Source organism: Lissotriton vulgaris, chromosome 7 (assembly GCF_964263255.1).
Source record: "Lissotriton vulgaris chromosome 7, aLisVul1.2, whole genome shotgun sequence".
Taxonomy (NCBI): Eukaryota; Metazoa; Chordata; class Amphibia; order Caudata; family Salamandridae; genus Lissotriton; species Lissotriton vulgaris.
The window spans coordinates 621,283,000-621,307,672 of record NC_141695.1 but is presented as its reverse complement, the minus strand read 5'-3'; the positions used below and the strand labels follow the sequence as shown (position 1 = coordinate 621,307,672).

At 46.6% G+C, this 24,673-nt stretch overlaps 1 protein-coding gene across 2 annotated transcripts in view; it reads left to right on the top strand.

Moving 5' to 3' along the window:
- The first annotated feature begins 4,592 nt into the window (after window positions 1-4,592).
- Window positions 4,593-24,673, top strand: part of LOC147702143 (proton channel OTOP2-like) — a 340,145-nt gene continuing 320,064 nt past the window's right edge. The window contains exon 1 of one of the 2 annotated variants that reach the window (XM_086930791.1): window positions 4,593-4,820. The gene's annotated coding sequence lies outside the window, so the exon portion shown is untranslated. Of the gene's footprint in view, window positions 4,821-5,058; window positions 5,365-24,673 lie in introns of those variants that run through there. The other variant, XM_086930790.1, reaches the window with a different exon arrangement.

The window sequence follows — 24,673 nt, the reverse complement described above, 5'->3', positions numbered from 1 at the left end:
CCCCTTCCTATTCGGCTCACTCCTGACTACCCCACTTTTCGCAAATCTCTAAAAACTTATCTGTTCCGCCTTGCTCACGGTTAGCTGCTCTCACCCCCTGTGCCACACTCCTGTTGTCTTTGAGCGCCAAGAAACCAATTGGTGTACGAGCGCGGTATTAAAATTTTTGTAACATAACATAACATAACATTATGCGTCTCCCCTCATGTTCCTCACGTTTAGCGTCTTTTTAATACCCTTTTTAACCCTGCACTGCAACCCACTGTATTCCTAATGGGGATACACCTGTAAATATAGTTGTAGTCACTGTCCCCTTTCAACCACGAGTGTGTTTTCCTGTGACCTTATAACATAACAAATACAGAACTACAATTATTCCTTTGTTATGCACTTTCTTTTAGGTCTCCCCAGCTCAGCAGGACCTAGTTGCCTGCCCTTGTACGACCTCAAGGCATAAGGTTGTATGAACATCCTTTTTCACTGTGTAGTACGTTTCACATAGGTCCTGAAGAATTGCCATCCGGGCAAGAAACATGTTGACCTGATTATGGGGTTGTAGGTATCTTGCTTTATACTACCTTAAGCACAGTGGAGAAGTGTGGCTCAATGGTTAGAGCGGCAGACCCTGATGCAGAGGTCTGGCCTGGGACCAGGGTTCAATTCCCGCCTCGGCTGGTCTTGGCGGATCTTGGGCTCATAATTCCTCGGACCTGATTTCTCGCCTTGGTGCCTATTCTAATCAGGGGTCCCACGCTGCAACTCTGGGCAATAGCTTGCTTAGTCTCCACAACGGCCCCCAACAGCGCTAGGGATACCTGGTTGCGCCCAGGAATGGACATTTCACGGGGAAAAACCAGGAAGGGTTCCCTAGCGGTATGAGTACAGCACCAGGATACTCTGGAGTATCAGTGTGCTTTACAAGTATGCCTACATCTACATATCTCCCCTCCCACCATTCTAATTAAGGGTGTCAGCCACGCCAATAAAAATTATTGTGGACTGACCCACCTTTTTTAATTCACCACTTTCTCACGACTACACCCTTTTTCCTTCCCTCTCACCCGCATGCACCATATGGCTGGAACAAAAGACCTCCGATAAAGAGCACCTTTACCGGTGCCCGTCAGACATTGCAGCGCCAGTCTGACGAGGAGCAGAACCCATATGATGAAGCATGACATCTAGCTTGCTAGGTGTGTGAGGGTTTTAGTTCCAACAAGGGAAATTCCCCTTCTTTGGCTTTTCTTTCCTTCTCTTTCCACGCTCCACTCGGTATACTCTGGCCTCCCACCCCCCCTGGGAAACTTTGTACATTGCTTTGTTGCTAGTCCCAACAATTTTAAACCCCAATATGCGTGCAGGGCTGATGAGGGGAACCCTATTGCGCCTTTACACATGTTCTATCAAGACATGGCCTTTACACTGGCTGACGCCAATATTGCCCTCGGAGCCGTAATAGGGGGTAGAGCTCCGGGTTTAGATGGCATTCCAACTAACATTTTTTATATGATAGACCCAAATGGTGCCGGTATATTAAATTATTGGCTAATGCCATTTCCCAAGGAGCTCCAGTGCCAGATTCCTGGAAAGGAGCCGAGATATCCCGGTATTTCAAAAAGGGAATAAATCCCACCCAGGAAATTATAGGCCCATATGCCTCATAGATTCTTTGTAAAAGGTGATGGGCCGGTTAGTACTGAACAAGGTCCAAGATTGGATAGACGAGCATGATATTCTCTCAGCATTACAGGCAAGCTTCCGGGCCCATACCAGTGCCATTGATCAGGTTTTTCGGTTTACACTAATATAGTGGCGGACAGTGGTTCTAGGCAAGGGTTGCTTGCATGCTGCCTTCATTGACCTTAAGTCAGCATTCGATCTTGTTTCCAGCAGTAAACTTTAGGCAGTGCTACAGGTGCTAGGAATGGCACCAGAGTTGCTATCTCTTATTATTCGTTTACATGAGGATAATTTTGCCCAAATACGGTGGGGGTCACAGGGCAAAGTTACTAAACCTTTTCCCATTGACAAAGGAGTGCGCCAAGATTGTGTTATGGTTCCTACACTATTCTCACTCTTTCTCAATGGGGTCGCCAAGTTTTTAATGTCTACCCCCACGGCTGTCCCTGTACTAGCGGGAACTCATAGCCCTATTTTAATGTTCATGGATGACACGTTGATCATCTCAAAAACTCCCAGCGGTCTCCAGCGTGCCTTGTTACTTTTTGAGGAGTTTTGCCAACTTCGGGGTTGGAAATTAATGTATCCAAAACAAAATGTATGACTTTAAACCAGCATTAAACATTTAAAGGTGGAGTATGCATGAATGACCGCCCCCTGGAACAAGTTAGGGCTTTTACCTATCTGAGGGTTACCTTGTAAAATGACCTGCGTTGGAATTTCCAACTTGACACTGCCACATTAAAACATTGACAACTATCTGGGGCCCTATATACTGAGTTTAAAACTTCCCTTACAAAGCAAATTAAACCTGTGCTCCAGATTTATAGTATGAAAGTTCAGATCTCTGCCTTATATGGGGCCGAGCTCTGGGGTTTTTGAGAACCTATCCCAGCTAGCCGTCTCAGAAAACAGGTTCCTATGCAGAATTCTGGTCTCCCGCAAAGCACCCCAGTGTGTCCATTGCTGTACGAATTAGGCAGAAAAACTCTGGTTGATATTGCCAGATTACGCCCAATATTATACTGGTCGAAGAATTTGGTGTGCGCCAGAACTGGCATCTTATGCCTCTGGCCTCAATTATCTAATTCGGGCAGATTGCTATCACAAAATTAGATGGTTAAGGTAGATAAGAACGTCACTTGTCAAGATTGGCATGGTCACGTTGTGGGAAAATCCCTCCAATGCATCTTTCCTGCAAAGGAGTTTTTGAAAGAAAAATATTTGGAAATGGTGTTTCTTAATATCCATCGAAACAGTGACACTTCCTCACTTACGGGAGGGTTCTTGGAAGTCAAATTCTGGCCAAATTTAGAGCAGTATTGGGATTTAATAACCAAACCGCATGATAGGAAGCTCTACTTCCAAATCAGGGTGGGTACACTGCCAATAAGATCATATAGAGCAAAATGGGTCCCATCTGGTAATAGCAAGTGCCCCTTGTGTTTGGACCAGCAGGAGACCCTGGCTCACCTATTGTTTGTTTGTCCAGTATATGCTGCCCCTGTCACGTGTGGCTCAAGCTAATTTGTAGGTCACTGAGCTCCAGAAGGTGCGCTGATGCACAAAGAATATTGCACGCAGAAACATCACTGTGTATTTCTATTGCAATTGCCAAATTCTTGAGCTGATCATAGGCTATTAGATCATGATTAACCTACGCAATTTGAAGAATGTTTTAAATGTCATCCTGGCGTCTGTTTATATGAGGCTGGCTACTGTCTTATTCTGTACTGAATCACTGTCTGGCCCTTTGACAACGTGTATGGACCTTAAAAGTAACTCATGTAGTAATGCCATATTCATACCCATGTTCTGTAACAATATTATTAATTGTATCTGTCTCTGCTTTTAACCCACAGGACTGGTATTTTAATATTTGCTACAACAGTTTTCATGAATATTTAATATGATTTTCAAATGTTTGCCTATTAGTGTGTAGTGTGTTATGAAATATTGTTATCTTATGTACTGTGCTTTTATGACTTAACTGTCGAATAAAGCTTTTTGGATTGGATTGGACCTATGGCTTTTGGTTTTGTAGCGTTTTGATAAGCTAGTTGGAGGCAGAACTGCCTCACTTTGTACTGGGACGAGGAGGACCCATGAGGGGGCAATGCTAAGCGGTAGACTAAGAACACGTGGTGTAGCAAAATAAATAAGTTCTTCTAACCTGGTGTTAGACAAACGGCAATCACTCCCTATAAGAGTTTCTATGCAGCTCGCAAGTTCGAGACCCGAATGCATCTGGTGGTACGGGATCCTTACCAGATGTATTCGGGGTTCGAACGTGTTTCACTTTACTATTCTATAATCTCTTTCTCAGTATGTACTTCCGTGGTTTGAAGTAAAATTGGGATTGAGAACGTGCGTTAAATAGATAGAATCCATGCAAGGTAACTTTCTCTCCTTCCATTTTATCATTTCCTGTTCGAAATTGAATAGTTAAGTTCCCTTAATAACAAGAGCTTAACGTCAATCAGGTAGTAGGAGAATGGCGCATCCAGATAGATATGGGCGTTTGTATGTTAATAGTGTTGTGAGTTCTAGACTGATATATGTATTTTCATTATCCTTTCATTGACGGTATTTTCGACTTTTTATTTGATTTGAAGGAAGCTGTGAGGCTGTGGTTAGTTAGGTGTGGCTATCTTTCTCAAAGGCTGTGCATTTCGACATCCCATGCGGCTCCAGTGGTAGCCTTACTTAGGGAGGTAGAAATCAATGACTGGGGTTATAATGACGCGAACTTTCCACATTTTAAGCGTTGTGACGGGTTTTTTCTGGTTGTGCGGATCCATGCAGGTGTGAGCGAGAATGAGGCTGCCCTTCACAAACCTCGTAACGTCATACCGCGGTTGTTCATGAATTCCAGGAGGGTGGATATGAAGGGTATTTCGTCGTTGAGATCTGTGGAATCTCTGTGAAAGCAGTAGAACGTGACTTAACTTGCTTGGTGATACTTCGCTAGGGTAGAGTGTATGGTTTCGGTCGTTTGATTATAGCGCCGGAGGTGTTTGGATCACTTTGCATAGACTAGGACGGACGACTGACTGGACCCGCCCGAGCCGGGGTATTGTTGACACACGCTAGTTGTACAAGGGTTTTCCGAAACGAAGAGTATTTTTAGCTGCTCTATGGTAAGTACAGCTTTTTACTGTGTGTTTAATTACTGTTATTAGTCGGAGTAAGCCGCACGACTCTGTGTTGTTTATATTAGCACGCGGCATTGTATTGTAATTGCATTTATATATAGAGCTTACTACCCCTGACAAGGCGTTTAAGTGCTATATCGTCGAGTAGCATAGTCATGTGTGCATATCACACGCTGCTTATTCGATCCCTTCCATAAGGACGTGAGACTGCTAGAGGCTACGTGCTTGTGGAAGCTGTGAACATCCGGTTTAAACCTTGTGGCACTGAAAGTATTTTCAAACCAATTTGTCTCGAGGGTGACCCCACTGCCCGACAGGAGATGGCCGCGTTTCTCCTACTTTCTCTCTCATTGCTCCGCGCAGTCATAATTTAGCAGATGCGGAATATACGAGTGTGCTTGCTAATTTGTTTATTTTTAATTTTACGTGGAGGCCGTCGTTCGTGTTTGTTAGAATAATACCTGCATCTCATCTGAGTAGTCTTTACACGAGGATTATTTACGAATTGAATGGAAACCGGTTATCGCAGGTAAGTTCTAGTTTGGGTTGACGCACACCGGCGTTTTAGAGATTTATAAATGTGTGTGTTATCTTTTTAAACTGTCATTTATTTCAATGTTAGAGTTATAATTACTGCAGTGCTACCATGGTCTGTCTAGTACAGGCATTTGCATTTAAATTTGGGAATGTGTGTTCAATTTTGAATATGTCTCCTGGTTTATTTACAGTCGTTTTTTATGAAATATGAAGTGATGAAGCTTTATCATGAGGCATTCATTATGATAACAGTTCAGGCTGGTAATCGGTTTAAGTGACATAATGGTTAGAGTTGGGAGGATTAGCTTTGAGCCTGAGATGAGAAGTGAATTCATGTTGTTCACTTGAGATGCTAGCTTGTGAGTCTTTCACATCGCCTGACACAACTTGCGAGAGGTAGATATTCGTCTTTGAAAGTAGACTTTTCCGTCGATGATATCTTATTAAATAAACTCCAGGGGGTACCTTCTCATCGTTTGTCTAACACCAGAATGCAGGATCTTATTACACCACATATTTTAGTCTGCCCCTGTCATTGCACTTACCTCTCCTGTTTTTTTTTAAAATATTTACTCATACCCCATCTTTCTTTCTTTATTAACTCAGTTTTCTACCCCTTTGCACAATATTCTCTTTTCATCCGCAGTCCGCTTTTTATCTTCCTCCTGACTTAATTTAGATTCTCTGTTTATACTTTGCGTGATGGTGCTTACTATCATGGGTTGTTCCCTTCCTACTATATCTTGGTCTTGAGGGCCTTTGATTATTGTTCTTGAAACTACCTCTTCATTTAAATCACACATAATTATTTATATATCAGGAACGTCACACCTTAGCTCTAGGACCAGGAATTAATTAATGATGTATGTCCATATGGATGTTATGTTATCTTGTGAACATAACCAGTTGTTAATTTTATAAGTTTTTTTTTTTTTAATATCTTTTCCACGCTGAAAAAGCAGATACTAGTTCGCGAAAAACGAGTTGGCAACTTCAGTGCATGTATGACTTCGAGGCTTATGTATACAGTTTGAACTCTGTGCCAATCTTAATGTTTAGATTTTGTTAATAATTCATGCTATATGAATCGACATGATTGATCTGTTTTTGTTTCTGACAATTATTTGTTTTACCTCTTTAAATACAGCTATGTATGACAAACTAATCTCGCTCTACTGTTGATTTGTGCGTTATTGTTGACTCCCCCCAACTCTTTGCTTTCTGGTTAACATGTGTCGGACAACTAACATAGTGGGTGAATGCTCAGGGCCCAAGACTCGGATTATCCACTATGTTTTAACGTATAACAATAGCAACCTGAAGATTAGGGGATCAACAATCCGTTTCTATGTTGCTCGTGAGTGTCAACCTTTTTCAAGATGATGTTAGTGAATCCGGGAGTTCAAGCTCAAACTAATTGGTGGTTCGAACTATTTTGGACTGGGCTCAAAATGGGTCCTTCATCCATCAATCCTCCTTTTTAACTTCCAAAGTAATCCGAGGTCAAAGCAACCAGCTACCAAGGAGGGCATAAGGACTGGTATGCTGCCCCCCCTCAACTGGGTCACACCGGTTCTGACCACCACTTGGGCAGGAGAATCGGCTGGAAAGTCAAGCTAGGAAGAGAGGTGTGCCCACCATTGCCAATCCCACCCCTCAGTTGAGGAAAATGAGGTGAAGCAGCACACATCTAAGTGCCCTCCTTGAAGATGAGGGGACTCTGCCAATTAGGAAAAGGCTCATGCCGCCTCCCACGGTAGGGTAGCATAATAGGGGGTGTACCCACCCCAAAAAAGGGAGCCTTGGTCTCGACCTACACACCACTTTAATGCCCCTAAATTTAGAATTTAGAGGCGACCCTGAACCTTGTCTCCTCAGATTCAAGGAAGAAAGAAGGAGGACCGAAGAGCCGTGCTGACCCAGGAAGAAAACAAGGACACAAACTGACTTTGCCATATTCCTACCAGTTTGTCCCAATCATGACCTGCCTACATCGAAGAAACAGTCATGTTCCGAAGCAGCAGGCCCACAGAGCCCAAAGGACCTGCCCTGCACTCAACTAACAGACTCTGTCTCCCGTGAGTACCGGGTTTGCTCAAACCAAAGACTAACTGTCAGAGTCCAGACTCCGCGATACTGCACCCGGCCGCCACGGCCTGAGGTTGAGTGGCCCGATGCTCCAAAGAGGTCCCCCCGGCAATTGTAAGTTAGGATCCAGTGACTCCCGACCTCTCACAAGCTTCAAAACTAAACCTTTCAGCCTTTACTTTAAGGGTCCCCCCCCAGACCGTGACCAAAGACGGTAAGACAAATACTCCCTTGACCGAAGAGTTACTGGAAGTGCGAACGTATCTGGCCAACTGACGCTGACTGCGACTGATGGGAGCCTAAGGAAACCAAACACCTACAACACCCTAGCCCTCAAGCCCTTCCGGGCCTTAGATGGCATAACCAATAGTGTTCAACCATCCGCCCAGATCCCCAGTCGCCTTCCTAGTAGTTGGTCGCCTCCAAAACATCCTCCTAACCAAGTCTGCAGCTTTCCGAAATAGACGGTCTCCACTAAGAAGCCCAAGGACTGCAACGTCCGCTTTACATTCTGCACCCGGCCATCTCTGTGCCACTGGCAGTATATTTCTTGAGTCGGTCGTTGGCCCCTGCAGTGCTGACCGCAGCCTTAGGAGCTTTGTCCTACACCCAAGTGGCCTGCTTTCCATCAAAGCGGAACCAAAGGCCACCTTAGCACGTTGGCTAACGTTGTGCTCCTGCAACCGGCTGCCCCAGTGCCGCTGGTGGTGCAACTAGAGTCGCCACTTGAATCTTTGGGAAACTTGGTCCTAACCCCGAAAACTCAACCTCGTAAGCCAAATACTTACCTCAGAGTTTGATAACCATTTTTCCTCCCACAGGGACTGTTAGTATGAGATCTTAGGTCTAAAAAGTAGAACTACTAATGTATGGGGAAAGGTGAGCACTATTGTAACGTAATCAGAAAGTAATGAATATTTACTGTGTAATGCCAAGTATTCTGAAAAGCGATATTAACCTGTAACTGTTAAAATGAGAAGGAAAGCTGCATTTCCTTTAACAGCCGTGCATTTGCAAGTATTTATTACCTACCTGTACCAAGCCCTGCTTGGTTTTATGAATAAATCATAAGTATACCTTTTTTATACTTACCTAATTGGTCTGGATTCTGTCTGAGTGTGTGACATGACTTGATTGAGTGAATACGATAAATGCTTAACAAGCCCTCCTGATAAGCCTAACTGCTCGACCACACTACCACAAAGTAGAGCTGTTAGTGATTATCTAATTTATCCTATGCTATACCTATGGGGACCCACTGGACACTGTGCAAACTATACCTTACTTTGGTATAGTATATGCTGAGCCAGCTCCCTACTTATAACTCACCCCTGTCCTTGGTAATTGAGAAGTACGAAAGACTGAACCTCGACCTGCATGCTAGAGTAAAAAGGCTGCCATAAAGTGCTGCTGGATAAAAGTGGATTTATAAAACAATAGATACTACACTTTGAAACTCTCTTGTGGACACGCGCACCAATCTATGATGAGGCTTCCAGATTCCATACCCCCCTTGTAATGTGATTGCTCATGTTCCAAATCTGTCAAATCTCAATCAAAAGGACTCCCTATACCACCACCAAAGAAGTTGCAATTCCAAAAGGTGTAAATTCCTGATAACCATGATGTAAATAACTAATATAATGCACATTATATATATTTTTTGCTTTATAAGTATCACAACACAAAAATAGGCACCTAACAGATTTCAGAAAAGTCTAGTTTGCATCCAGGAGAAAACACTAGGGCCTAGATGTATCATCGTTCTCATTTGCGATTTCTTAATAGCGATTTTTACCGAATCGCTTTTAAGAAATCGCAAAATGGGATGTATGTTTAAAATCGCTTTTTTTTTTGCGATTCCTTATTATTCCTAATTTGCGAATTCGCAAGTTGCGAATTCGCAAATAAGGAATAATTTCCCATTCATTCCTATGGGCCAGGAGGCCTATAGGAATGATTGTAAAATAATTCTCAAATTGCGAATTCGCAATTTGCTAATCGCAATTTGAGAATTATTGCAAGGGTGCAGGGGTGTCTCATGGACACCCTGCTGCACCCCTGAAACTTACATGTGTGTGCATATGGCCCACATACATGCCCTATGGGCATGTATGTGTGCCACATGCCACCTTCAAAATTGCTTAATTGTGAATTTTGAATGGAATTCGCAAATTAACACCAACCTGAAATTGGTGTTAATTTGCGATTTCTTAACCTGAATTCGCAAATTGAAATTGCTTCATACATGGCATTTAAGGAATCGCAAAATTGCGATTCCTTAAATGCTTAAGCAAAATAAGGAATCGCAATTTTTTGTGATTCCTTATTTTGCTAATTTCTCTTACATCCCAAAAGATGCAAAATGTCCGTTTGCGATTCGTTAAGGCAGAAATTCTGCGAATTTCGGCCTTAACGAATCGCAAAAGGCTTGATACATCTAGGCCTAGGTTTTCTGTAAAACCCTCACCCACCAGGGTTACCCCTTGGTGGCATGCATCATCATGCGGTCCTTCCCGTTCCGCTGCGGAACTGGGCATGCTGCAATCTACGGGTTACGCAGTGCACTTTTAATGAATATGAGAGACAAAATCCTAACTTAAGTTTAACTTAAAACCAAAACTTAAGACAAAATCCTAACTTTACTAGTCCTAAATGCCTTTTGTGTATACCGAAAGTCGTAAATTTAGGATTTTGTCTCAGATTACTTTTGTGACTCGGCCCCTAGTGTTTTCTCCTAGGTGCAAAGTAGACTTTTCTTAAATCTATTGGGTGCCTTTTTTCTGTCATGAATCGTGTTTGGAGGACTGCCCCAGCTCTTATCCTCTTACTCCCTCTTTATTTTTTGTTTTCTTTATAAGTATCACAACAAGTCACATAGTCAGTCCATGAAATGCTGCACCCCATGATGAATACAAATAACAGCCAAATGGTCTCATCATCTAGATTTGCCGACTGAAGAAGATCAAGAGCATAGTAATTATATAGTTCACACCAGCCCAGAATGCCCGCACGAGGCTTCAAGCCATTTACCCAAATGTTTCCATGCTTGGCGGGATAACCCATTGCCTCATACACTGTTTTTTTTGTGATGCTCATACCAGTCTGCCCCCGGCGCCATAACACCAGTGTCGGGGACCTAGGGACCTCCCTGTGTGCGGTGATCTCTCTTGATTACTACAACGGCTGCACTCAGTAAAGTCTTGTCAGTACGGGACACCCCCACCCCCCCCCACCCCACCCCCCATGCCTACATCTGGCCCTAGGAGGATCAGTAATGTGAAAAGTTCCAAAGTCAGTCCCTACACTCTCGAAACCTCTGCCAGCACTGATTCCCAATTCAGTGCTGTAACTGGGCAAGTCCATACCATGTGGAAAGAATCCGCTGGTTCAGAGAAACATCAATAGCATGCCGGATTGGCCATGAGACTTTACGTGGACCTGCCTGGCAGGGGTAAGATAGGCACAGTGTAGATAGTACGTTTGTAGTAAGCGGATCCTGGAAGAGATTGTAAGAACGCTGTGAGCCATCATTGCATCCCGCCAATCGTCTCCCTCCAAAGGCCCTATTCGCTCCTTCCACCAGGACCGGAGGGCATCTTACATCCTGGCGAAATTAATGATCCGGGTACAATAAATCTGTGATACCTCACCCTTACCCGGGACACCCATCATAATGTTAGCTTCCACAGGGCCGAATTCCGGCATGGATGTACCTGGGGGGATGTGTGTCCACAGGATAAGGTGCAACTGCAGGGTCCTGTGGAACAGTGTTGTGGCCCATGCATAGGTCTGTTGGAGGTCTTGAATAGAGCGCTACTGTGTACCTGCCCAAACACCCCCTAATAGTGTGATGCTGAGTGAGCAAATCCCTCCAAGGTCGCCACCTCACTCAACCATGTGCCGTGCCACAGTGGGGTGTGCTGAGACAGTTTCGCCCACCATTCTGTATGCTTCTGGGCCGCCCTTCACCCTGAAAACACCAGGCAAGGCACTTCAGGCATCGTGCTAGGTATGGCTGCACCATAGAGCAGCTCCATAATACGCAAGAATCCCAGTTTGGTAGCTCTCCTCTATAGGCAGAGTCCGACTAATTCCCTGCGAGCCAGTCATTAGCCACCAAAAGGTGTTAGGCCAAATAGTACAAGTATATATTAACCATGCCCTCCTTTGTAGGGAGCTTGTTGACAAACCGGGACGGCCATAGGAAGGTGACTGCTAATGAGTCCATCTCACAGAACCAGTGTTGAGGAATATGTTGAGGGACGTTTTTGAGAAGATATAGAAATCAAGACAGAACCATAATTTAGAAAGGGCGATTCTCCCCAAGACAGTCAATGGCAATATCTGCCATTTCTTAAGATCCGCTCTGATCTTATGGGTATGGGGAGAATTGTTGAGGGACCATGTAAATTCGAAAATAAAGGCCACTTGGATACTTTAGTACCGAAAACTAGGATGACAAATTGGAATAGTTGTTTATCAACTGATAGTCCCAGCACTAAAACCGATTTCCAGAGGATTTCCCAAAATAATAACAATTGCAAAAGCTGAAGACATTGAGGGACAATGTCTGCTGGATTCGCAAGGTAGAAGAGAACATTGTTGGTGTAGAGGGCAATATGCTCATAATGGCCTTAGTCCCATTCCCAACCCCAGAAACTGTGCATCGTATCATATGAGTCTAGCTAAAGGATCTATGGCTAATGTGAAACGCAGAGGGTGCGGGGTTACCCTCAGCCTAGACCCACGACTGATAGAAAATCCATCTGAAACTACCCCATTGATCTGTGCTCAGGCTGTCCGATTGGAGTACAGAACACATACCAGGCCACGGAACCGAGGCTCTGAACCTGGCCACCTCCAACTCCTGGGCCAAGTAGCTCCAGTTCACCATGTCAAACGCCTTCTCAAAATCTCTTAGGAGCAAGGCCACCAGAGCTGAAAGTGAATGACGATGGGCCAGAACTACATGAAGGTGCTGCAGACTATGTCTGGTACTCCTATCCGGCATGAAGCCACATTGGTCAGGGCATACCAGAGACCAGATGAAGCGCCGCAACCGGGCCGCCAGTATGAGTGCAAAGATTTAATTTTTTTCCATTGATGAGGGAAATGGACCGATAATCGGCCCATGAGGTGGCCGGTACGGGCATCGCCTTCTGAGAACTCTCCATCATATATAGCTTTCATATCTGGCAAATTTCTCCTGTATTGCCGGCATCTTGTGTCACTGGGACATGGGTGATGCCCTAGTGCACCCCCCGAAGGTGGTCCGCAGTGATCGACGCCGGACCCGGAGGGCAAGTGGTCTGCGATATACAGTGGCGTGCGGCTGAAGGGCCGCATCTTTGATTCGCTGGGCGGGGCGCCTGTGGCAGGGTCTCGTTGTCCGGACTGGGACTAAGCTGTATGCTGTGCCCCACGGGACGTGGGTGCCAAAAAAGTGAAGTCGGGGGGAAGTGGCAAGCGGATCGGCCCGTGAGTACGGGGGAATCCGCTGCGCATAACGAGGCACTGGTGAGCGGTGGCAGAATCGGGGCCTCGATCGGCTGAGCGGAGTGCCGGTGTCTGGGCCCCGCTTCCCATGCCCAGATCATTGCATTTGTTGCGCCTCCACAGGACATTGGTGCGCGGAGGGGCCCATCCCTGAATAGCAGTAAGCAGCCAGCCTGCGGCGAACCAGGGAGAGTAAGGCGCACCTCGGCTCTTGCAGCCGAGTCGGGAGATATGCTTCCCCTTTCATCATTCATGGAAAAGGGGCAGAGGTGCCTACAAGCAGTCTGGAGCCAGCACTGGTAGAGTGAGGCCCCAGTGAGTCCCTAACGAGTCAATAAAGTGATACTAGGGGCTGCTTGCTGGCAGACATAGTGGTGGGAGGGCCTGGTAGGCCCGAAGTGAGCCACAAGATTGAAAGAGGCGCCTGGCTGGAGCCAGTTTGGGTTAGCGGTCCTTCATCAGACAGCCAGTGTGGGTCACCCCAACTGGCCAAGCTGGCAGGAATATATCAAGCAGCTGTGGCATTGCTTGGGTTTGTGCTTTAAGAGGGAGCACGCGTGTGACTCAGCTGGACACACTTGGTCACAAGCGTTTGGCACAGGAGTGCAGTGGTGATACACTACAAATCAGAGGGACGGCACGGAGCCCTGGTGCTTCGGTTAGTGTGGAGTGCGAGGAGGGGGCTCCCTGGTGCCATTTGCGGAGGTGTGGGTGTGAGCGGCACAAAGCCTGCAGTCGTGATCTACGGAGGAGAGGACTGTTGTTGGACTGCGAGGTGCTGCTGGAGGACTCTGTGGGACAGGTAGAGCAGAAGTGCCTGGTCTTGTACGAGAGAATGGGATGCAACAGGGGGACCAGGTCGAGGGCCTCCTCGCAGGCGGTAGGCGTTCTGATCCGCCGCAGCAGATGGGAGAGCGGACAGCTCCTGATGATCGCCTAGAAACTACCCTGCAGGCCTTTGAGCGTTGTAGCTCATCCTTGGAAGCCAAGTTGGATAAGGTGGCCATGGACCTCAACAAGCTCCATGCTGACAATCAGACTTAGAAGGATCGGGTCTCTGCTGTAAAACAAGAAGTTGCCAAATTGAAGCCCACCATGGAGTTCCAGGAAAAAACGCAGAATGCCCATGAGGTTCGGAACAGTTATCTTGAAGATCGCATTGAGGATGCAGGTGGCCTCTCACAGCAGAACAATGTCCAGTTGAGTGGACTGCCGGAAGGTGCAGAGGGTCTGAACGCAGTCACCTTCCTGGAACATTGGCTTAAAACTATCTTATCATAACACATTGAGTTCTTCCCATTCTTTACCATAGAATGGGCGCATTATGGCCCAGGTAGGAAGACCGCCCCCAGTGAAAGGGCACGGCCCTCCTCTTCAAACAACTACACTTCCGGGATCGGGATATGATCCTCTGGGAGATGAGGAAACTGGATGACATTCAATATGAGAAGTCCAAGGTGTTCTTTCTGGACTACACAATGAAAGTCGAGCGCCAGCGGGGATCTTTCCTACCAGTTAAACGTCCGCTTGGGCAGCTGAAGCTCTCCTATTCGTTGATGTTCCCGGCCAGGCTATAGTGTCATCTATGATGGGAAGTTCAGGTTCTTTGACACACCTCAGGATGTCTGGGACTGGCTGGAGATGTTGGTTCAGTATTCTGGCCCAGGACCCACGGGAACTACTGCTACATGGTCTGGGGAAGCAGGTGGTAGAGGATACAGCGACAACGGTCTGGCAGGCGGTTCCTGGGATCAGTGGCGTGCTTGGTCTGGACCAGATCCATAGAGGGCGACAGGCGGTGTTTCGCATTGTGTAGCAGATGGCAGATGCAGCGATGCCGGAGTACAAAGTAGTGGACTCATCGGATATAAGATGTTACACCCCAGATGGCTGTCTTGAAATTAGACTTCTGGTATGAAGTGCTGTGGCAGTGGGTACGGATTTCTAATGTCTGTGTGCTATTATGAATCCGGATGGGGTGGAGTTTGTGTGCTGGGAGTGTCTCAACATTCCGGGGGGGTGGGGGGGGGTGCTATTCTTGACTTTCGGAAATATGCTATGGCAATGCTCTATTAGTTGATTTTGTGGGAATTATGGGAGCATACCCTGCCTGCATGGCTCCACCACCCTCTGTTCTTCCCATCTTTTTGGGGCCAGTAGGACATGCGGCTAGGTTGCTTTATGTTTTGCTTGGACGACACCTCAATGTTCTGGGGGTTGCCCTTATAAGGTTTCTTCTTTCCCTGTTTGGTTTTTCCCATTTACCTTTTGCTGCGGGAATCTATGGGAGGGACATTGGAATTGTTGTAGGGCATGTCCGGCTGCTAATTACCTGGATCAGAGTGGGGGGAGGGGGGATCGGGGGGGGACCGCTATTCACGGCTGTTCACTTCTCTTAGCTTTGCCATGGGTCATGTGGTACTTACCTGGAATGTCCGGGGTCTCCGCATGCCTTCCCGTAGGTATGCAGTGTACTCCTATCTAAAACGTCATAAAGTGCATGTAGCGCTATTGCATGAGAGACACCTAAAGGCAATCGAGACTAACCGAGGGGTAAAATATACGCCACAAATTAGTCCGAGTTTGATAGGGTGGCTCTTATCTGGATACACCCTGGATCACCTTTTGCCATGGATGAGGTTCCTATGGACAGGGAGGGCAGGTATGTGTTGTTAAGGGGTACACTGGATGGACAACATATTCTGTTGGGGAATGTGTACGCACCAACTGCGGATCAGGGCCAGTTCTTTGGTCAGCTTTCCCTGCCATTGGGGAAGTGGTGTGAGATCCCATAGTTATTTGGCAGGGATTATAACAGTGTCTTAGATGTAGGGACCAACAGATCCTTTCCTCCGCTCAGGGGCACGGCCGCCACGACCAACTCTGCTGTGCTTAATAGCTGGGCACGGGCCTGGTGTTTGGTTGACGTTTGGAGACTGAGGATTGCACTAGCACTCTACAGTGCCAGTGTCACAAAGGGCACTGATTTCTAGTGTGCTGGATTCACCAGCAAGTTTTAGTCAATAGAGTTTTCAAAAACTTGAATTTGCTGTTCACTGAAGTATTTTATTCATACTTGTGCAAGTATTTTCATGAAGGTATTCAGTAATTATACTTTATATCCAATTCCTTTTACAACAATCCATGTGTTCCAATGCATTTCGGCCCACTGGCCTTCATCTGGGAAATCTATGAAACAAGGAGTGGTATCTGTCACTGATAATTATTCAAAACAAACTATATTTAAATCACTATATCTCTGTCATATATTATCTGTCATCGATAAATGAATTGCATACATAATTAAATTGGAAATTAATGAATGCCCTCTACAATTACGCGCTGAAAACTGCTGTCAGATTTCTAATCAATTATGCACATGCGTTATCCGGTGCTAGGGGCAACATTGTAACTTTGTCAATTCATCTCGCGGTCGAGTCAGCTAGCATGGCGCATTAACAAACAGAAGTTCTCTTGCGCTTTAAAACAATTCTCATGTGTTAAATAATAAACGGGTTCGAGCTGCCTCTGAGAGGCCGTAAACGCAGCGCTTTCTTACCGGGAATGCAGGGAATTGAATTCTATCCGCGCTGGAAGCGGGACGCTTTCGGCGCGATGCAAGTTGGCGTGTGACGTATGTGGGCTGTACTCTGGTGTTTTAAAAACGCGCGCTTGTCAATTAAAGGGCCAGTGTCTAAATATGTGTGTAATTCTATGCTATGACGAGCTTCATGACAAGAATATCATAGTTGACTGTTACACTGTTTCGTACCATGGTAACTGTATTACATAGTGAAAAAATACATGAATTACAAATAACAACTAAATTCAGTTTGTTCATTTATCCCCTGAGGGCGCAGAGTTTGTAGGTAAAATATCCAATGGTTTTCACGTTTCAGCAAAGTCTTTCTGTTATCTCTTTCTTCATTCTTTTCCACAATCTCCAATATGCATGCTCTTATCTGGTTGATCTGATGATTATGTTCAATGAAATGGGCGGCAACCGCTGATTTGGACACTTTGGTTCTTATATTACTTTTATGTTCAGTCAATCTTGTTTTAAGTTTGCGTTCTGTTTGTTCCACGTAAGCTTTGCCACATGGGCATTTTAACATGTAGATGATGTTTTTTGTGTCGCAGGTGCCGTTGACTTGTAACTTGATTTTGTTACCCCGCATGGGGTGGGTGATGGTGTTACCCTCCATGATGTTGTTGCAATTGCTGCAGTTTTTACATGGGACGGTGCCTTTAAAGGTTATTTGAGGTTTTACGAGCATGGGTTTCTTTATGATTTCACCTAGGTTTTTGGCTCTAGTAAATGCGAACACAGGTTCGTCCTGAAAAATATTGTTAAAATCCAGTTCTGTTTTGAGCATACACCAGTGTCTTTTAATGATTTTCTTGAATTGGGGGGTGATTGTAGAATATTTACTCACACGTAATTTTGGTAGTTTTTTCACCTTTTTGTGAAGAAAGTAAGGTCTTCCTGTTCTTTGCTGTGGCTCTTTTGTGGGCATCTTGTAGCACCTCATTTGGATATCCTCGTTTTTTGAATTTGTTAATCATGATTTGTGCTTGTGTCTTGGATTCCTCCGGGTCTGAGACAATTCTTTGTACTCGAAGTAGTTGAGAATACGGTAAGTGTTGTTTGAGAGGGGTAGGATGGAAGCTTTGGTAGGCAAGCAGGTTGTTTCGATCAGTCGTCTTGGTGTATAGAGTGGTAGCAAAATTCTCACCAGTTTTATGGATAGTGACGTCCAGGTAGTTAATTTGATTCTCGTGTACTACGTGGGTGAATTGTATCCTTGGATCAATCAGGTTCAGTTGTTGGATATTATTGATCAATCGGTCTTCAGTGTCTTTCCACAAAATAAAGACATCGTCTATATATCGAAGATATAGACGTAGACCTTGTTGCCATTGTACATTTTGTAGAATGTATTTATTTTCATACTGATGCATGAAAATATTTGCGTATGCTGGGGCTGCAGGATTTCCCATGGCGGTACCAGACTTTTGTAGGAACCACTTATTCTCCCACTTAAAGTAGCTATGCATAAGTGTAAAATTGAGTAATTCCAATAGGAGTATTTTCATATTTTCGTCATATTCCATCTGAAGCAGAGCTGTTTCCACGGCCTCTATCCCTAATGCATGGGGTATAGAGGTGTATAATGCTTGTACATCAATAGTACACTTGGTGAATCCAGCACACTAGAAATCAGTGCCCTTTGTGACACTGGCACTGTAGAGTGCTAGTGCAATCCTCAGTTCATAGTAAATACTCCAAAGCAGGGAGTAAACGAAGGAGCACGATCCACGCCTTTAACCTAAGTATCATCATCAAGCTGTGCACGACTATCATCTAGTAATTGACGTTTGGAGACCTCATCACTCGGGGAGAGGGTGTATTCATTCTTTTAATTTTGAGAAAAGGCCCCGAACAGTCCGCTATAGCGTGTACGGACGCAGAGTGCACTTCATAGTTGAGGCAGCGCTGCTGATCCAGGAACTCCACATGTTTTTTGCACACCTCCTCCAACTCGACCAATCCCCCTGCAACTACCACTGCCTTAGACTCCAACGGCAACAAACGACTCTCCACATCAAGCAGATCTGATGCCACCTGCTGTCGCAGCCCAGTCCCAAACACTTCCCTCTCAAGATGACTTTCAAAGCCACCCACTCCACCGAGAAGGAGGCAGTCCCCTCATTAAGCGCAAAGTATTCCCCTATAGCCTCTCCGATCGCCTCCCGAAAGATCGAATCCTCAAGCATGGCCAGTTGTAGTCTCCATGTAGGGACTGCCAGGACCCCACCCTCTCATGCCAACACAACAAGGATTGTGATCGGAGTGTGTGCGCTCCCAATTTTTGAGACCTATGGAAGGAGGCAGGGGGGGGGCCAAAAGAACCCGTATACGATCTTACCGGGAATCCTGGCAAATCGGTTAGCGCCCTTGATCCCTCAATTGTTTCACCAAGACCAAAATGAGTTTGTACCGGCCTGCAGCACAACGCTTAATATACGGCAGCTGTTCCGGGTGATGCGTTGTGCTACATTGGAGTGGCAGATGGCTGGCTGTATTGTGCTGGACCTGGAGAAGGCCTTCAACATGTTCGAGTGGCCCTTCATGTTTGCTGTGCTCCATCGATTCGGATTTGGGCCCTACATTCTAAGCCTTAACATATTACTGTATGGGGCTGGGGACTCTCTTCTCTGACCCTATACTGACAGAGCGGGGGACTCGCCAGTGATGCCCCCTCTCCCCCTTCTTTATTTGCCCTAGTAATTGAACCGGGAGCAATCGTACTACGAAATTTGGCGCCTGAATGGGGAATGCGTCTGGGGGATGGCCTACACGCGGTTTCACTGTATGTGGACAACATTTTGTTGTGCGTTGTAATGGTCGCGTTGTAATGGTAGGTAGTTGTAATGGTATGCGTTATAACGTCATACATCCTATTCAGGCGATCCCGTGAGTCATCCCTGCCACACGGAGGTCTTTTGCGTCCCTGTCTGGCTAGGGGTGCACTGGGGCAAATCTTTCCTATACCCCTTTAATCCTCGTATGGAAGATCCGGGTTGGGTGGTGGACGGGGCGGTAGTACAATGGCAGCCAGTGGCGTTCAGGTATCTGGGGATCCGCATTTTCCATAATGATCAGGATCTTATGGATGATAACATCATGAGGGCGGTCGCTGTGCTTAAGTCTCAGATTGAGTTCTGGAAGACGCTTAACCTTTCGGTTATAGGTAGGGTGGAGTTAATCAAAATGGTCATGTTACCATGTCTTCTTTAATTACTTTGCTAACCTACTGATCTACCTACTTGTGTCTGTCTTTCGCTCTTTGTAAAGGATGGTTAGGGATTTCATCTGGAATAACTTGCGGTGCAGGGTTGGACTGGCAAAGTTGTATTTGCCTCGCTGAAAGGGAGGGGGGGAGTGGTTTGGCTCTACCCAGCTTAGAACATTATTTCCTGGCATCTCAAATCCTGAGTTGACGAAATGGGTGGAGGAATTACATTTATCTGATTCAGCGGAACGTGACCCTCTGTACTCTCTGGGCGAATTAACCTCTCCCCCTTACTGGTCTTGACGGCGCGAAATGTTTTCGCAGGGCGCTTTGTCTCACTAGACACGTCACACCATATACGCCTGTTGTGCCCATATTAAGTATGCCGACCGTGCAGGGACGCATACAGGGTGTGGACCTTAGGGATTTGGTGAGGGCTGGTATACCTACCCTAGGGGACCTGTACGAAGAAGGTACATTACAACTGTTCCTAGTTATCACGGACAAAGACGGGGTTTCACCGGGCCAATTTCCAAATTATGCCTCCTGTACAGCTGCGATGAGGCGCTGGTGGGGAGACATCGCACAGGAGCCCCTGACACATCTCCTAATGCAATAAATACACGTTATGGGCACAGGCGCCACTTAGTGAAGTAGTTTGCGGAATCGATCAGGGAGCATACTTTAATGTACTTAACGCTGTTGCGAGTTCAGTGGAAGGCAGACCGGGGAGGCCCTATTCGGAAAAGGAATGGTCCTTGGTCCTGCAGAGTCCCAAGCAAGTCCCCAGAAACGCCCATCTTAGATTAATCCAATTTTATATTGTCCACAGGGTATAACTTGCCTCAGACAAAATAAATCGATATTTTCATAGGCAGTACACGTGCTGCCGGAGTTGCATGATAGCGAATGCCGATCTTTTACATATGCTCTGTTCCTGTCCCGATCTGCATGTTTACTGGAAGGAGGTGTTTGAGGCGTAGGCCACTTGCATCGATACGGAGGTGCCGCAGACATTGGATACCTGTATCACTGGTGTATTCCCAAGAGTCAAACAGCACAAGGCATCCACCTGGTTTCAAGATCTGGGCTTCATTGTGGCCAAACGCTTGATTACCCGTGGGTGGAAGGCGGAGGAGCCCCCCTCCGACGAAGGCTTGGTTCCTATCCATACTGAACTGGGGGAAGGCTGAAGCTGTTTCACTGGTTCGGAAGGATGCGCTGGGTTTGCGTAAATTCTCCATTTCTGCTGCATGGAATGCTATGTTGTGTGTGTTCCAGGGGCCATTGGATGTTCCCACTCTGGAATAATAGTGTGTTATATATGGGCTGACCTATGGCCCGAGTTTGGGGCTGATGTATAGACAAAGTCCCTTGTACCCCAAAACTGAACAGTCATTTCTCTTGGCAGTCATGTTGTGCAACCATATGACAGTCAATAGGTTCCTGTTCTGTGACAAATGGGATTTGTGTTTACTCTCCCACTTCTGTACGGCTCTTTTTTCCCTTTATGACTTTCCCTTCCCGATAGCATTTCCACGTTGGGTGGTTTTCATAAAATTGTGTGAATACATAAACAGATTGATGTGATATGGCGGAGTGAAGCCATAAGTGATGTGCTCATGTACTTGACTGGTATTGCATAGTTGAGTTATAATGTACCATAACATGATTGTACTGCTTTGTTGACGGAGGGAGGAGGTTATATGATTGATAGGATATGTCAAGTGTCGTCAACAGCTTTTATGTAACCATGCCTTCGAGCTGTTTATTTACGAGTTGGACTTGTTACCTACCTACTGGTTCTGTATGATAAATAATATAGTGGTATGTTGTTTGATGTTCATGCTCACATAACAGGAAAGAAATGTTTAATAAACAGATCAAACAAAAAAATGAGGTGGACGGTACAGGCGTCTTGAGTATAACCACAATGGTGGCCTGGTCTAGATCCCTGGGGAAAGAGCCTCTTCTGATCACAACCTTGTAGAGAGTCAGGAGCTAAAGGGCCAGGATGCCCCTGTATCTGAAATAATATTTGCAAGGGTAGTTGTCTGGGGCAGGGGTTCTCCCTCTTGACAACACCAAGAAAGCCTGAATTCTCCTCGAGCGTAACTGACTGATTGAAGTCCTGCCGCTCTGCGGCAGAAAGACTGGGTAGATGAAGCCCGTCAAGCAGCGGGGAGGCCCGCTCGGCCTCAGGACATGGGAGCGCTTTATACAATTTAGCATAGTAGTCCACAGACACTTTGGCAATAGTCGGGGTGGAGAAATGCAATTGTACGATATGGTCCACCACTTTGGGGATAACTCGACCAGGCAGATGCTGGGTTGCCAACCAATTCAGTAATTTATTGTTTTTATCTCTCCAGCCATATACGCGGGAGGTGGAGGTGCACAGATCTTTGGGGATCCACTGCACTCTGTGCACACTATACCTCACTTTGGTATAGTATATTCATAAACAGACAAATCCATTGCGGGGTCCAGGACCGCATTAAAGTCTCCCCCGGTGACCGTAAGACCCGGTGGCAGCTGTGTAATGACACGGAGGAGCGTGGCTAGGAAGGAGTGCAACGACGTGTGGGGAGCATAAAGGCAAAGAATGTTGAAAGAGCGGCTTTCTGCTGAACCCATGAGGGCAACATGGTGACCCTGAGGATCTGCCCAAGTCTTAGGAACCCCAAGAGGGAATGCACGGTGCTGCATGATCGCCTCCTCTTGGGACCGTGCGCCCTCATTAAGTGTGTTTCCTGTAACATTAAGATGGAAGAGAGAAAGTGCTGAGTGTAATGCTGAACGCTTTATCCGATCCATCAGACTGTTTACTTTCCCGGACAGAATCACAGATGGATTCATTGGATGCTTCAAAATGAGCGAGGAACTGGGCCAATGGCCCTGAAGGGGATCCAAATATAAATATAAAGTTTGCACAACTGGATACAATGTGACCATAGAAAAATGGGCGTTACTAGGACTGTGTGATGACCTAAAAGGTGGAATGCCAAAAAATAATAATGCATAACAAAAATGCAGTAACATTGTGATAAGACAACTATCTCCCCCTACCCCATCTTTGATTCCCCCCTAGAAGCATCTGTGGCCCCAAAATGTCATGCCTAACTTAGAACCAGTTGGCACAGACAAGTGTGGAGTGGTGGACCCCTCCTGAAAATCGGATGAAGACTGTTCAATGTCTGTTGACAAACAAGTGACCGTAAGCTTCTCAAGGAAACAAGGCCCCAAGAAATCTTGGTTTTCAAGTCTTTGTGTTTCACATGTATAGTCCCCTTTGCCCGTGCGGCATGAGCCACTCCTCCCCTTTGTGGCTCATCAACTTCTCGATCTCAAAACCCAAGACCTCATCCTACCTCTCAACAGATGGGAGAAGGTGTACGCCCCAGTCTCTCCTCAGGGAGGGATGACGCAGGAAGGTCCTTCTTAGGCTCCATGGGAGAGTCTGATCGCTGCATCAGATGCAGCACCAAGGAGCCAGAACCAGGCAAAAAGATGCAGTCTGCGTGTTTTGCCTCCTTTGACGAGATCCCATGCAGGCACACCGTCTGCGGCCACCCGTGGGTTTTCCCATCATGGATCACTTTGAGGCATCCCCAGAATTGGAACGCGTAGGATAGATGCAAGGCCCGGAGTTTTCACAGAGTGATAAATCTGCTGCTGGCCTTGCCCTCTCTGGGGTATTCTGTGAAAATCTAAATCTTTAAGTTCGGATACCGGAGGTCTGGGTCTGCACGGGCCACTCACAGAATTGAGTCTCTATCTTTAAAATGAAATAATCTCGCTATCATGGAGTGGCCAAGGCTCCAGGGGGAGGTCTATGGGCCAGTGCTGTATGGGCACACTCCACCTCAAACCAGGTTTGGAGTTTGGCAGCCAGCATCAAAGATTTGGGCTAGTCCTCCAGGAATTCTGCTGGTTTGTTGGTCTGAGTCCTCTCAAGTCCACAAAGTGCACTATATTGCGTCTTGAGCGATTTTCTGTATCTTCGGCCCCATGGTGGTCGTTTGTACGATTTGAGAAGCGAGCAACCTTGGTCTTAAGTTCAGCGACCTCAGCTTCCACGGTTGTTTCCAAGATCTCACTCTGGTGGGACAGCATTATCCGAGGTATCCCTCCTGGTTTCCCCCACCGGGGTGGTAAGCAGATCGATGCTCGCTTGAGAGGAGTGGGTCTTGGCAACTCGATCCTTCCCCCATGTCCTCTGTGGTGCCTGTGAAGTAGTACAAGGGGCACAAAGGCCCTCCCAGGGGATGCACCAAGAGTCTGGCAGCAGAAGAAGAGAACACTACATGCAGTCAAGGGTGCGCACCCCTCTTCTCCCCCCCCCCCCCAAGCCCACGCTTAACAGGGGGCATAAGGCACCAACTCAAGAGAAACAGCACTCAGTGTTCACACCGCCTTCATCACTAAGGGCAAGGGGGAGAGAAGGACGGGGGCCGTACACAGCAAGTCCAGGAGTACCCATGTACACACAGCCCAGCCACTTAGTCACTCTCCCATTATGGGGGCAGCTAAGATCCCAGAGCTTGTACCCCAGCCCTGGCCACACTCTTAACCACAGGCCCCCAAGACCAGCACAAGACTACAGGCCGGCCCCACTGGCCTACGCAGCTGCAAGACTAAGAGTGCGAGGCCCCAGAGGGTCCCCCACCAAGCGTCTGGCAGGAAAACTAGGGCACACAGAACCGGTCGAAGGGGTGGTGTGCAAGGTAGTAATCCTGGCCTTCCCCCAACCCTCCACCGCACTCCGCACCAGTGTCTGAACGTCACCCCGAGGCTCCGGCGGCCCACTTCAAGAAGCTCCGATGGGGTCCCTCCCTCTGTAGGAGCCTGGGGCAGCAACTGATCAGGGAATCCGGCGAGGTATGTCAATTCGTCAGGTGGGCCTACAGACCGTCG